This window comes from Coturnix japonica, chromosome 1, assembly GCF_054131305.1.
Source record: "Coturnix japonica strain WE chromosome 1, WE-NBRP24, whole genome shotgun sequence".
In the NCBI taxonomy this organism is placed as follows: Eukaryota; Metazoa; Chordata; class Aves; order Galliformes; family Phasianidae; genus Coturnix; species Coturnix japonica.
In genome coordinates, this window is record NC_140663.1 from 117714610 (window position 1) to 117730439 (window position 15830).

Below are 15830 nucleotides of genomic sequence, written 5' to 3' on the forward strand. Positions count from 1 at the left end.
AACCTGAAGCAATAAGGAGTTTAAACGTAGTCATCAAATGACTGTCTCAAAATTAAGGATAAACTCCTATAAAATAGGTGAGTTTTGCAGGAGAAGCACTGGGATCTGTGGAGGGCTGTAGGCTGGAGGGTGAGAATAGCAAGAAGTGGCTTTTCCAGTCATAACACCCATGGACTCAGCGCTGTGTTGCTCTTACCTTCTTTTTGGGACTCTTTACCTAGAGGATAAGACTAAACAACTGCACATGTAATTCAGCAGTGCTTTGTGGATGCCCGTAGGAAATTATTAACGTGCTCTAAAGATGTCCTTTAACAGAACGTTTGTTTACAACAGTTGCTAATCATCACCTCATCACCTGCTGAGCTGCTCTCCTGATAAAAAGAACAGGTATTTTGGTACTCTTCACAGCACTGTGCAATTCTCTATTTAACTCTTTTGTACCAAAACTTCTTTCAATAACACTCATATTTGTTTTGCTCACACTGCAGTGCTTGTCCTAGCAGCAGTTCCCTCACTGTCTCCTGACTGTAGACTGCCAGAAGGCCTCTGCAAACAGCTTAGGCACTTGCTTGATTTGGATGCGCCTTGGACGGAGACAAGGAACAAGTTGAATATTACCTTAAAACTTAAAGAATAAGATCTTTAAAGGATGTGTATGGTCTGTGGTTTGACATGAGGAAGAATATATTACAGAGCAGCATGATCAAGTTTGGAAGTTGTAAACCTAAACTTCTGTGACACTGTCCAAACTTGAACATCCTCTAATGTGAGCAGCTAAATGAAAGACCTGTCTTAACAGCTGTCTGTAAGCTGTGATGGTAATTGCACTTCTCAATTTCTTCTAATTCCTCTTCTGAAGTTAAAGCCTTCTTCTTTTCCTGTCTCCATGTAATTTTATCCTCATTTTACCTGTGAGTTCTTAGCCTTTCCAGAAACAGCGTATCTCCTAAAGTCAGCATACCAAGCTCCCATGGTGCTGCTAATCTACAGATCTCATGCTACTTAGGGAACTATCACATATATATCTATCCTTGCATATTCACTACATTCCACCCTGGGGGTTTCTTAAATGCTTTTCTTCTTCTAAGAGGAGAATATCCCAATAAATTACTTCCAATAATTATTCCACAGAATCTGCCCCAAGAGCGTAGTCCTTCAAGCTTCTCAGTACTGGGGAGGTCACACACAGTCTTTTTATGGGGATTACATCTCAAGGAACTCCCAGGCTGCTCACTATTTATGAGGTAAGTTTACTGACTCAGAGTATTTAGTAGGACAGTGTCATCAGTTCTGAGTGAGGCCTTGGGCATGACAACCAAACCAAAGGAGGAGGTTGGGGGCAGGCACAACCTCACAAGTTGCTACAGGCAAAGTCTTCAAAAAGAACAAGCCAGAGACCAAACAGGCTTCAGAATCTACTGTGTAAACTTCACTAGCTCTCCTGTTATGTTCTGTTTTCATGGTCTCTACTTTGCCAGAAAGGGTGAGACTTAAGTCACTGCAACCTAAGAATGTCTTCCTAAGGATGCAGATTACACCCCTCTACAAGCAGCCTGTTCAGCTTTTAGGAGTTAATGCAGAAGATGAGTATTTCCATAGCAGCGTCTACAAAGGTCTGTTACCTGGTCTCAGTCACTCTGCTTTTCCTTCTATTGATGCTTTTGATACCACCTGTTCCCTTCTATTAGCAGAAACATTAGCTCAAATTAAGAGGCATGAGGGCAACAGAGATACCATCTCTTTTAAAGTTTATGCCATTTCTACTACTACAGACCTTTCTCTTACTGTAAATATGAACTGATTATTGTTTCCTATTCAGATTCTCTCCAGATTTTTTGTTATTTTTTCTCTTCTACTAACATCTGTAAATACTTTGACTACACTTCCTTATGCTGCAGACTATCCAAAGATCTTTTTTATGTCCAATTTTTAGTGTATTTTTCAGAACAGTACATAAAAACACAATTTTATAGTTCACACACACACACACATATATATATTCTTGCATAATAACCTACATATGAAGAGACATTAGGTGAAGTCTTGTTAAAAAAGCAAATGCATTTTATGGTATGAATACCATGCAAAGTTTCTGTCTGTTTGTCATCCACAAACTTAGTATACATTCAAGTCCTCTCCCAGGTCATTCATAAAAACATTATAAAGAACTTACTTTCTTTATAAGAAATGTTGGTGGGGCTTTTTTAGCATAATTCTATTTTATTAGAAATAGAGCATTATTTCATTCTCTAGGTAATACCTTTCAAGCAATTACAGACCACAGCAATGACCCTTAACACATTCTTTCTAGTTGGTATGGAAGTCTGACTATACTTCTGTGTATACATCAGTAGGACACAAAAGGTCTGTCAGCCAGATTTGCAGTAGTGATACATGGACTATTCAAGTGTATCCATCTAAATACCTGTAACTACAAGTACTCACTGATAATTCTTCAGCTAGCTACCCATTATCTGGGGTACTGAATTACTTATGCATAAACGATGGCTTTCTATAGATATTTTAATAGCTCCTTTGTAAGATCTAGTGATGTCAGAACATGTTATAAGGAAGCCTATTCTGTTGATATTAATTCTGTGGAACCTTTAGGATTAATATGTTAAACATTGTCAGTTATGCAGATTTTTTTAGTAACTATTTAGTATTTTTATGGGTTCTTCTGTTGGAACAGATTTTCATTTTCTTCAGTTACTGCAATATATTAACATTTCTATTATTTATTAAAAGTTTGTATCCACTTTCTTCAGTTCATGATTTATTTTATGATCTGTTTTCTTTAGCGCCCACTTCAGTACGCCATAGTATCCTTACTGAATTCCAGCAAGCTGGATGGATACATTTTTATACTGCCTAGAGAGCTGTTTTTGAGTTTGAACTCAGAATAGTATGGACTAGAAATATCTAGTCTTGTAATAAATGTAGACAGTATTCTGGTGTGTTAAACTGTAGATAGATCTCTAATTGAGCTTAGCTAAAAATCTTTGTATTTTAACTGTTGAGATTCAAGTTTCACAGTCTACCACATATTTTTAAAAGCCAGTTTCTCCTGTAACTGCATTTCAACATGAAACTTGGTTTTGAATATTTAAACATCTTCTATTTTAATGTAAACATTTGATTTGCTTATAAGAAAATCTGAAATACTTTGCTTCTGTTTCTGATGAAGTGACATGTTTAGTAATGAGGTGTTCTATTTATTTATTTGTTTTGCTTAAAGGAGTGAAATAACTTAATCTTAAGATGATAACTCTGGTATGGCAAGTCTCTTTCCATGATGCCAAATCCTATTAGTTTCTACTCTTAGGAGTGGAAGGAAGGAGAAAAACCGACCAAACCAGTTCTTAAACAGGTGAATGTCATGTTCATTTTAGACTGTTTGATCGAGGTGCAACCTTCCAAGCCTAAATTAATGCAATTTAGGCACTTTTGTCATATACTGGAGGTGTTTTATTCCAAAAAACAGGAACCTGCAATTATATGTTTTATTTGTTCAGGTACCGTTGCCATTTGCTGTATTAGCAAAACATACTTTATTTAGTATTTTTGTTGCTGTTCATATTTCTCCTCTGAGGAAAAATAACTCACTCCTATAAACTGTAATGCCCCAAAGAGATAAAGTTGGAATGGTTTCTTTTTCAACCACTGTGATTTCTGTTATATTCCCAGTACTTACATTGTTTAGACAGTAAAAACGTGTGAAAAGTTCTCTTTCTGAAAAGTCTGAAACATTTGAATGTCTGAAACTTTCTGGAAAGTTTCTGAAATGGCCACAAATTGTATCCGATGAGGTTTAGATTGGACATATGAAGGAACTTTTTCTCTCAGAGAGTGGTCAGGCACTGGAATGGCTGCCCAGGGAGGTGGTGGAGTCACTATCCCTGGCAGTGTTCAAGAAGCGTCTGGATGAGGAGCTACGAGATATGGTTTAGTGGTTTCCTGTAGGTATGGTAAAGGGAGGATGGTTAGACTAGATGATCTTGTAGGTCCTTTCCAACTTTGTGATTCTGATTCTTCCTTTCAAGTGTTCATGTCCCAGTGTTTTGGAATCAAGCTTTCAGAAAATATCTTCCCTGAAAGATTGGAGGAAGGAGCCATAAGGATCAGTGTGTGTGTTTCCTTTCCTTTCTCTGCCATGTGAATCCAGCTTGCTTTCCCTCATGTGCACTGCACTGTCCCACTAATGCCTCTTCCAGCATGCGCTGCAATGCCACCTATTACAGTGGTACAGATTGGACCAGCTGGCTCAAGAGGCAGTTAGTTTAGTGCAGAAGTGCATGAATTCTAAGGGCAACATGATTTAAGAATTTCAGTGATTATCCAGTGAGGTAACCTGGATAATCTTGTGAGGGCTCAGCTTAGAACCAATATCTTGCTAGCAAGGAAGAAAACCAATGTTTAATGAGCGCTATTTTTACTTCTATGGATTCTTGTCTTCTAAATCTCCACCTGTTATATAGCACAGGTTATGTAACTGCTCAGTTTCATAAACACGGTGAGGGTGTAGCTGTATTCTTTAAAGAGTTTAGGAGATTTGACAGATACGATGAGAATTTAGCAGCCATTGTAAAGGCATTTTACTCATAATGATATTTGTGTGTGCATGCTAGGTGTATCACGGGAGGGCAAAATCTTCTAAGCTGCACTGATATGGCAAAAAGCATCTCTTCATTTGTCTCTTATATCTCCATATAAAACGTTTCTCATTAAGATGCTATGACAACTGCTTCTGGCAAATTCTGCAGTCTACAGCCTAAGACAGGCATCAGCTATTTGAGTTATGTGTTGAAGAATACAAGATGAAGCTGTTTTAGAGTGTTATGAAGTATGCTGTTGTTGCACTAATCTTTAAAGCTTTAAAGTCAATTCTTTGGGCCCAGGCATAATTTGACAAACAGTGGACTCAGTCTTTGCCTGTAGAACTGTAGAATCATTAAGGCTGGAAAAGACCACTAGGATCATCCAGTCCAACCACCAGCTCATCCCCTCCATGCCCACTAACCATCCCTCAATATCACAACCACACGGTTCTTGTAGACCTTCAGGGATGGTGACTCAACCTGTCAGTGGCAGCCTGTGCCACTGCCTCACCACCACTCTTTCTGAGAAGAAATATTTCCTAACATTCAACCTGAACTTCCCCTGGTGTAATTTAAGGCCATTGCCTCTTGTCCTTTCACTAATTACCTGGGAGAAGAGGCCAGCTCCCACCTTGATATGGACTTATATCTGGCTAAGGAATCAATGACCCAAAGAAGCTGGAGTTTCTAAGTCATTTGCGTATGGAAAGACACTGTTTGATGCCTGTGCTATGTGACAGAAACTGTTCATTCTTGAAAAGGCAAAGCCATATAAACAAAATGTCGTGGCAGCAGAAATCTTGCAGTACTTTAAAAATGAGAATACCACTAACTGATTTACATCACCACAGAGAAATACTACTACTCAACCTAAGAATAACAGTGAGTACTACCTTTAACCCAGGAAGAATCCAGGCTTCCAGTCCCTTTTAATGTCTGAATTGCTTCTGCCTTGAAAATAAATGGTTATTCTACCTTAAATAAACACACTGTGCTCCTCTTGCCTCCTCCCTTTCCACAAACTCACAGTATGATCCATAGGATTATATTTCCTTGCCCCCACACAGCATTCAGTGTCTGTCTCTGAGGCATGAGTATTTATGCTTTGAATTGATCTTCAGACATAGGTAAAGGATTTCCTGTCACACACAGGACAACTGAAATCGTAAGTAGTCATCCATAGTCCTCCCTGGGGAGCATAATAGGGATGTGGTTGAATTGCCATCCCTGGATGTGTTTATGAGCCATTTGGATGTGGTGCTCAAGGATATGATTTAGCAGAGGTTTGTTATAGTTAGGGTACTATGGTTAGGCTGCAGTTGGACTTGATGAACTTCAAGGTCTTTTCCAACCTGAGTAATTCTATGATTCTATGAATCTATGATTCTATAGTCTCAGGAACTAATGAATCCAATTAGTCAAGTATCCCATAATCCTAAAGAAAGTGTGTGGTAAAGTTAAATTCTTATTTTCCTTATAAAACTCCTGCTCAGTTCTTTAAAGGAAAATTTCCAGCATTAGAGTGTATTTCCTGCTTTAGGATCATTCCTGTGGTTTGTCTCATCATCTGTTTGGGAGCAGATGATGATCTGTGTCTTTGTGCTCGGTGATGCCTATTAGCCAGCTCACGAGGCTCCCTCCTCAGCCTGTTTTATTGGATCATAACGCAAAATGCTTGGCCGTCCTCATGCAGTTTGTTGGTGAACTGAGTTGACTTCCTGAGTTTGGTTCCTGAAAGATGAATGTTTATGTCCTTTACTTGCAGCTGTCTGTACAGTACTGGGGGAGAAGTGGGTGTCGTGCTGGAGAAGCTGAGATGGGATAAAGGAAAGATTTGAAGAGCTGCAAAGATTGATGTCATATTCCAGCTGAGAATAAACCAGAAGAGCTTTCTGTTGGATTTTCTTTTTATAAAAATGTTGATTTAAAGTCAGTTGAAGCAACGGGAGTAACATTTTAGGTGTTCTTTTATTTTTATGCTTATTTTTTTCCATACTAAGGAGGGAAATAGATTTTGGTAGAAGGAGCTGGGTTTGTTTAGCTTGGAAAAGAGAAGGCTCCAGGGAGCATATAAACAGGAGGGGGAACAGCTGTTTACATGGGTGGATAGTGATAGGACAAGGGGGAATGGTTGTAAACTGAGACAGGGGAGATTTAGATTAGATGTTAGGAGGAAGCTTTTCACACAGAGGGTGGTGATGCACTGGAACAGGTTGCCCAAGGAGGCTGTGGATGCCCCATCCCTGGAGGCATTCAAGGCCAGGCTGGATGTGGCTCTGGGCAGCCTGGTCTGGTAGTTGGTGACCCTGCACATAGCAGGGGGTTGAAACTGGATGATCATTGTGGTCCTTTTCAACCTAGCCCATTCTATAATTCTATGATATAATGTTATGTTTTTCCTCTAATTCTCTGTTAGTTATTTGCTTCCTTTTTGTTTCTGCCTTTCTGCCTCCTCAGAAAAATAAGAAAAAAAAAGAAAAAAAAAGAAAAGAAAAAGTAAATATGACAGAAAGGCACTTAGTGAGCCTGAATAATTCAATTTCTGTTTTATTATTTCCTTAGAGGACATCTCATGAGTAAGGGTTTATTTGTTTGCTTATGAATTTGTTGCTAATTCTGGGATCTGTGGGGGCAGATCCACACTGTAATTCTGAGCAAGAAGACACACAACATTGCATTCTTTTCTTCAAGTATTTTTCTCTTATAGTACAAAGGAAAGGTGGGGAGCTTAACTGCAGCTTACTAAACTTATAATGTTCTTGATTTTGACTGTATAATTTTTTACTGGGGGAAAAAATATAAGACAGAAATGGGAGAAATGATTTGTGTGAGAGAAACAAACCTCACAGCTGAAACACCCCTTTTTCCTGTCTGGTTAGTGTAGGAAAAGTTGTTAAGTCAAACAATGCAGCATTTTCCATTTGAGTTCATAAAACAAGGCATCATAACTGTACCTGCCCTGGGAACACTAACTGTGAATAACTTCTCCATAGAATTGAAGAAATGTGGAAAGCAAGTGTCACTTGGGAAAAATAGCTCATGCATTTGTCATTCCCACGTCCATTTTTTCCAACTCATTTATTTTTATGCTGTTCTTTTCCTAAACGCCCAGAACGGTATCAGAGAGCTTAAACAAACGAGTGCAAATCTGTATGATTCAGTCCTGGTGGAGGTGAAGTAAGGAACTGAAGTGATCTCTCACTGATCCCAACAGGGGCAGGTTTGCACATTAGGTGCTTGTTTTTACCAGGTTCTAAAATTATAGGGCTATCACTACTTGCCTTTCTTATCACTGCTACACCTTTTTTATTTTTTTCCTTCCTTTTTCTCTTTTTATTTTGTATCTGGGTAATTGGAAAAGCCATTTAAGCTTGTACTTTCTGTCTGCTGAGGGCTTTAGGCAAGATCTAGCAAAGTAATTTACCATGTCCTTAGTTTCAGGCACACCTAGCTATGTCTGGCACCATGGAGTCAGAGGGGAGACCGTGCTGAGGTAAGCTTTGCTGGTCTGGGGAAAAGGAGGCTGAGGGGAGACCTTATTGCCCTCTTCCAGTACCTGAAAGGTGCTTACAGTGAGAGTGGGGCAAGTCTCTTCTCACTAGTGACAAGTGACAGGACGAGGGGAAATGGCCTCATGTTGCGCCAGGGCAAGTTTAGGTTGGATATTAGGAAGAACTTCTTTACAGAAAGGGTAGTTAAGTACTGGAATGGGCTCCCCAGGGGGGTGGTTGAATCTCCATCCCTGGTTGTGTTTAAAAGCGTTTGGATGTGGTACTTAGGGATTAGATTTAGTGTAGGGTTTTTAGATTTAGGGTACTGGTTAGGCTGCAGTTGGACTTGATGATCTTCAAGGTCTTTTCCAACCTGGCTAATTCTATGATTCTATGATTCTATTTATGTCTGTAGGATGCTATGCATATGTTTAAGTTTCCGTGGGATCATCTGCAGTCAAGTCAAGATGTCACCAAAAGGTAAGAAAGCAACCATACCAATCCACTTAAATTCAGGTTGAAGCCTCTATCTAATTCATGCTTGTAGAGACTTAAAAGAAGCTGAAGCTACATAGCATTATCAAATGCGGAGGAAGGCTCAAAAGCACAAATATCTGTATTGATGAGATACTACTTTGCAGATTTTTATGCTGTATCTGGCCGAACGCTAATGTTTGACACCATTATGCATCAGTCTTGGCTTTGTTGAGTGCAGTGACAGAATTAGGTGCTTTAAAACTAGCTAAGAATCACAGAATCACAGAATGACCTGGGTTGGAAGGGACCTCAAGGATCATGTAGTTCCATCCCACCTGCCTGGCAGGGCCACCAAACATACACCTTTACTAGATCAGGTTGTCCAGGGCCCCGTCCAACCTGGTCTTGAACACCTCCAAGGACGGGGCATCCACAACCTCCCTGGGCAGCCTGTTCCAGGGCCTAACCACTCTCCTAGTAAAGAACTTCCTCCTAACATCCAACCTAAATCTTCCCTCCTTCAACTTGGATCCATTTTCCCTTGTCCTGCTATTGTCAGCCCTTCCGAAGAGTTTACTCCCCTCCTGGGTGTAGGTTCCCTTCAGGTATTGAAAGGCTGCAAAGAGGTCACGCCGCAACCTTCTCTTCTCCAGGCTGAACAAACCCAACTCCCTCAGTCTGTCCTCATAGGGGAGGTGCTCCAGCCCCCTGATCATCTTTGTGGCCCTCCTCTGGACCCTTTCCAAAATCTCTATGTCTTTCTTTCTAAGAAAAGACATTTTCTTTTTTTTTTTTTTTTCCCTAAGAAAGTGATTGAAATCATGTCAAAATGATTTGATCAAATCTTTAAATATTCAAAATACTAAAAAATCTACAAGTTCTTACTCTCTTTTCATTAGAATGAACTAATGGCCTGCACACATCTGTGCTTTGAGCGATGAACATATATTTGCCATCTCAGACCCCTCCCTCCAGATGCATCCTCCTAGCATGGGTTTCTATAGGAGACTACTGTGCAGTGGGGCATTAAGAGCAGCTGTGGCCCACGGTTCCAATGAATTGTCAGGGAAAAGCAAAGAACCAAACATAGCTTTTGTGAATATCATGAGCGAGAGTAATTGTGGGGAATGAGTTGTCCTTTATTATCGTTAAACAAGCTGAGTACTACAAAGTGCCACTGCTACTTTATTCAAGTACAGGGTCCATGAAATTATTTTTGCTTTGTGGAAATGTTCAAAAGCACTTTGATAATAGGTAGTAATTCTGAAGTGTTGCATACCTTAGTAGCTGTGATTCCAGTTTCTAATTTGTGATGTTGAAAATCTTTTATTTCTTTCCATAGCTCTACAAGTAGACTGATGTCCTCGAATATATCAAAATTTGGTTTTTATACAACAAAGATCTATTTGTTCTTAACAACATAAAGCGTTCAGGGTGAGACTCTTGGATGCAGTCATTGTTGATGCAGTGGATGGCCTGAGAAAACCACAGGTTATATGAAAGTGGAACAATTTTTGTCTTCCCTAATACAGAACCTAGGAAGATACCAGTCAGTCCTCTCAGGTGAGTTCTGCACAGCTGCAAAATGGACTCAAACACTACTCCAACATCCTCCATACTTTGTGCAGTTAGCAGGAACAGGCAGCAGAAAAAGAGGGAAATTGGACTACATGAAGCAGGCAAGATCTGAAAAAACAGGTGTTTACAATATGCTATTTCTCTAACACAACAAGAACCAAAATCCCACTGATTTACAGAAGTTTAACCTTATACAATAGAGTCAGCATGTATCACCCCCCACTCTGTCAACTGCTGTCAACAAGATCTCCCTACCCCACTCCCCCTTCCTCTTCTGTGCTGCTGCTGATGGTGCAAAGAAGAAGCAGGAAGAAGCACTTTCTTGCTCTCCTGAATACAGCTGATAAATTTCTGTAACACCTTCAGATCCACAGCATTTCTCTCTTCTGCTTTAACTCTACTCACCATCCTACAGCAAGCTAATGAGAAGGAAAATAGAGCTTTGCTTATCTATTTGTCTTATGGTAATGAATTTTCTGCTTCAGAAGTAATGCTGAGTAGGAGCAGATGCACGAGGAGTGTGAAGTGGCAGACAAACATGCATCAGAACTGACAGGTTGTGTTCTGGCCCAGTGCTTTTGCAGTGAACTTTTTAACTTCTCACAATGGGATTTAAAGAAAACATCAACTCAGCACATCAGTTCTACTGTTTTATTGTGAGGCTTAAACATCTCACTTGGCAACTGCTGAATGTCTCGTTTGTGCTGTTCTTGCACATGCCTCTTCATCTTTATTTACAAATAATTAACTAAAGAACTTCTGAATTTCCACACAGTTCTTGGGAATACGATATCCAGCATTAGTTGGTTTATAATACTAATGACATTGTAACTTACTCTCTCTTCATTCGACATATTCCTCATTCCAGTGAGATTCCAGGTGTGTTTAATTACTATGGGCAATTCACAGTTTCATATAAATGATCTTTTCCCCAAGTAACAACATTGCTTTGGTGAGGAACTAGAACGGATTTTAGAAGTATAAAATGTGCACAACTAATTCTATGTATATAAAATCATGTTTCGCTCAGAGGGCAGTGAGGTTCTTGCACAGGCTGTGGAGACCAGTTGTGGGTGCCACATCCACGGTGGAACTCAAGGTCAGGTTGGATGGGGCCCTGAGCAGCCTGAGCTGGTGGGGGGCAGCTGTGCCCACTGCAGATGATCTTAAGACCTCTTCTAACCCAAACCAGTCTGTGATTCTATGAAAATGACTTATTCAGCTAATACCATGCAGGACCAGAAAGGTATAAGTTTGCATTTACATCTTTGTTCATGCATTCTAGTTCCATTTCTTCTTTCTTTTTCCCCAAGGAGATGCAGATGCATGTGTGTGTAAATATATGTGCATCATCAATTGTGTCTTCAAGCCTGTTTTCAAGAAAAATAAATCATTTGTTTTGCCATCCTCATACACAGTGTGGGGTTTTTTCTGAATGCCTACTCCTTATTGCTGGCAGAGTAAAAAGGAGCAGCAGTGAGCTGAAGTCCAGTCTTCTCCAAACCATAGAGAAAAGGCTGACATTGCTTTTCCATAGAGTGGTGCTTTCTCCTAATGGAAACTCAGTGTATTTCTGAACAGAGTCACCGCATTGATGATCCAACAGGCATGTGGCAGATCATAGAATCACAGAATCATAAAATAGCTTGTGTTGGAAGGGACATCAAGGATCATGAATCTCCAACCCCCTCACCACAGGCAGGGCCACCAGCCTCCACATTTAATATTAGACCAGGCTGTCCAGGGCCCCATCCAACCTGGCCTTGAACACCTCCAGGATTGGGGCACCTATAACCTCTCTAAGCAGCCTGTCCCAGCACCTCACCACTATCATAGTAAAGAACTTCTCCCTGACATTCAACCTAAATCTTCCTTCTTTAAACTTCAAGCCATTTCCCCTTGTCCTGCCATTATCTATCCTTGTAAAGAGTTGACTTCCCTCCTGTATGTAGGTTCCTTTGAGGTACTGGAAGGCTGCAATGAGGTCACCCCTCAGCCTTCTCTTCTCCAGGCTGAATAAGCCCTATTTCTTCAGCCTGTCTGATGGATGTCTGATGCTCCAGCCCTCTGATCACCTTTGTGGCCCTACTCTGGACCCTCTCCATCAGCTCTCGGTCTTTCTTGTATTGGGGGCCCCAGACCTGGACACAGTACTCCAGATGAGGCCTCACAAATGCAGACTAAAGCGGAACAATCACCTCCCCCTGTCCCTGCCGGCCACCCCGCTTCTCATGTTAGATTTTGTTATGTTCATATCTAAAGCTCAACAGCAACAGCCTACCTACATGCTAAAAAAATATACAAGCAAACTCATGATCAGTTATGTCCATTTCTTATCAAGGACTGAGAAAAGAGGAAGTTCTGAAGAGGGCACAGTATATGAGCAATAGAATCTCTGAGAAGCCTAAAGAGTGCCTGCAGAGACTACCCAGGCACAGCTCTGCCATTTTCATTAGGAGATTTCCTGCTTAAGATTTTCAACTAATTTCAGCTGTAACAGAATGTCACACAGGAAAACGCTGCAGCTTGGCTAGGGCACATAAACGGTGCCCCGAATATCTTACACATAATTTGAAACTTTCTACATTCTCCACCCTCAGATAAAGGAAACTGTCAGCAAAGCACAAAGAAATTTCTATGACTCATAAAGCAGCTTAATGGGCTTTTACTGGCATGCCTAGTTTGAGCTGAGTATAAAGGACAAAAGATGTCTCAGACCATCCCCGGTGAATTAAGCAAATGTGGGATTGAGCTGTGGTTCTGCTTGCCATATTTGCAAGATGATTTCTTCTGGAATTTATCGTATCTGGTGTTTTTCTTCATAAAATCCTTTTGCAGTGCAGTCAATAGCTGTGGGCCAGGATGAAGGAATGCACACATACAAAAGCTGTGGGTTATATTTTAATAGGGATCCCTACTGCTTATCAGTGCTGCTTTATGTAATTGTTTGGAAAAGGTCAGTATAGTTTGTGCTGCAAACAATTGAAGCCGAAAATTTTGGTGGGTTTTTCTTTTTTTTCTTTTTTTTTTTTTTTTGCATTGGGCTTGTGATCTTTTGACTAAATACAGTATGAAAACGGGACTGTGGGAAAAAGAAATGAAGCTATTCCAGCCTCAGGCCATTGCACCTTTCTCTTAAGCTGTTGTGAATCTAACACAGCTAGTCCCAAATTACTGTTGGTTGCTGGATGTGTCGTTTAAAGACAAACATGTTCAGCTCTGAAGCTCTGAGGTCAGTCCTGCAGCGCTTGACTGGCTTGCTTCTGTATCTCTATTATCAAATCTATGCTGTAATATCTATAATTTTGATTTTGCTTTCCACAGCACATACACAAACAGTCATCTTCCACTTGACTTTTTATGTTGATTATACTTCTCTAATTACTTCTGTAGGCTCAGCATGAAATTTCAAGTATTTGCTTTGTTTTGATCTCTGTGCAGTTGTTCAAAGCAGCTGGCTGGTTGCTTATTTATGTCTCAGAAGGAGATAGACCGGGGGAGGGTTCCTGTGGTTGTCTGAGTGAGGTTGGCTTCTGCTGTCATGCAGATGCTCAGGAAGAAAAATTCTGTATCAGCTTTTATTTGAATTGAAGGGCACACTGGAAGAAGGTTCTGAGGGAGATTTGGTCTCTGGGCATTAGGGAAGAAGCCAGCCTTCATGTTTGTTTGAGGCAGTGAGCTGGCAGCTCACCTGCAAAGCCAAAGCTATGTTCTGGTATTCTCTCAGGCTGTGTTTCTGCCAGGGGATCCTGGTAGTGATTTCTAACCCTTGATTTCAGGGGTAGAACAACCTAGAACTGTCCTGGTTCTGAGTGAGGTGAAAACCCATGTACACATCTCTCCTGCAAAGCTAGACATGAGAGGGAGCCATAGTCTCTTCCACAGGCATAAGTTGAAATCAAGTTGTGCTGTGGTCCTGCAGTGGGGCACATCTGTCTTTCTGGGTAGATGTAGTCATGGAAGCAAAAAAATTGAATGCATGACTATTACACAAGAAGTTCATGTATACAGATAAGGAAAAAATAATACCTAGGAGATTTGCTTTGTAATTGCAACAGCAGCCAGAAAGACCAATGTTTGTTACACCTTCTGTTGCTTTCATAAAATATTCAGAGAAGGGTGTGAATGGTGAGCTGTAATCAAAGCCAGAAGCTTTATTTCTAAACACAGCTTCCTAACAGTCAAGAGAGAAGTGTGCCAGGTTTATTGACAACAACAGAAGTTATAAGAGAGCTTTGCCATCCAAAGTAAAGTTCCTATATATCCATAGGAAATATAGATTTGAGTTTTATTTCCAATTTGTCTCTGTTTTGTCACAAACTGTCTTTGATAAAATAGGTTCATTATTCATTGTTTAAGTGCATTTCATAACGAATATGGCCTTCTTAGAGCAGAGTACCTGTGTGTATGTTAGTTTCACTCACAGAACAATAAGCTTATAAACAGGGCAATGCTTTATCTCCTCTATGGTTTGACTTGCCTACAATCAAGTATTTGTCTAGGGTGGTGCAAAAGCCAAATTAAAGTCTGCAGCACTACCTGATGCACTTGTGAAGAGAAATATCCTTCAGCAGCAACTAGTCAGGAACACTGAGGGTAATGTAGATTTGTAGATATGCATGCCCAACAGAGGTGTTCTTTTCCTACCAAAGCCAGAAAAAAAAGCAGAATAAAACCAAAGAGGTAAAAAATCAGTTCTGACAGAAGCGTGCAGACTGGAGTTTGTCCTACAGCTGAGCAGAAAACATTCCTCGGTAAAGGAAGAAAATAAAGGGGGACCTTGATTGAGGGTTAGGGGAAGAAGATTGACAAGGGACTGTCATTGAGCTTAATGCAAAGGCCCCGGGGGCAGCTTTGGGAGCTGAGGTGACATCTTTGTGTTGTCTCCAAAGTTTGTCTGCTTGTTTTGAATAAGTTTGTGTTCCAGCAGAAAGGGCAGAAGGAAATGGAGGCACATTTAATTCTCTGTGTATAAGGGAACAAAGGTGGATTTTGCATAAGAAATATTTGGTAGGGAGGATATGAAACTAGTCACGACACAAAGTGGCTTTTGTCAGATGTAATCAGCTCGTTTGAGATTGCTAGAACAGCAGTTCAGCTGTCCTAAAACTGCCTGCTGCAGACCAGATGGTTTTGTCAAAAGATCAAATGTTACATGAGAAAAGTCCAGACATCAAAAAAATTTCCCTCTGGAGGTAAGTGAAAATATGGCAAGTATTAGAAAAGGGCAGTCCTGTCTAAGTCAAACTGGAAGTAATGCAAGGGCGTGAGCAGTGAGTGTTAGTCATCTTCCTGCTGTACATCCTGCAGAACCCAGCCCTGTGCTTACTGCACATGCAGCTTTGTGAGGGTACCATGCTGACACAGCCTCTCTGCTGGTTGTATGAAGGGCCAGAACCTTTCAGCTGAACAAAAGTTGGTTTTTCTTCCCTTGCTCCAGAGAGCTTTGCTCAGTAATAGAGCAGGCTTAGAGTGCATGTTCCCCTGAAGGCACAGAGGACCTCACTACTTGCAGGATTTCTGCTTGACCTGCATTTGGGAAAAGGCCTCAAAACCTTAGTTAAGAGTGAATATTACCAGAGTCCTAGCTGGTACTAATGTCTGCTGAATGACACAATGCCACGTAGTGTAGCATGCATTATTTTTCCCTCAGAAAGAGACTTGCACCTCTGTGTGATTATAATTG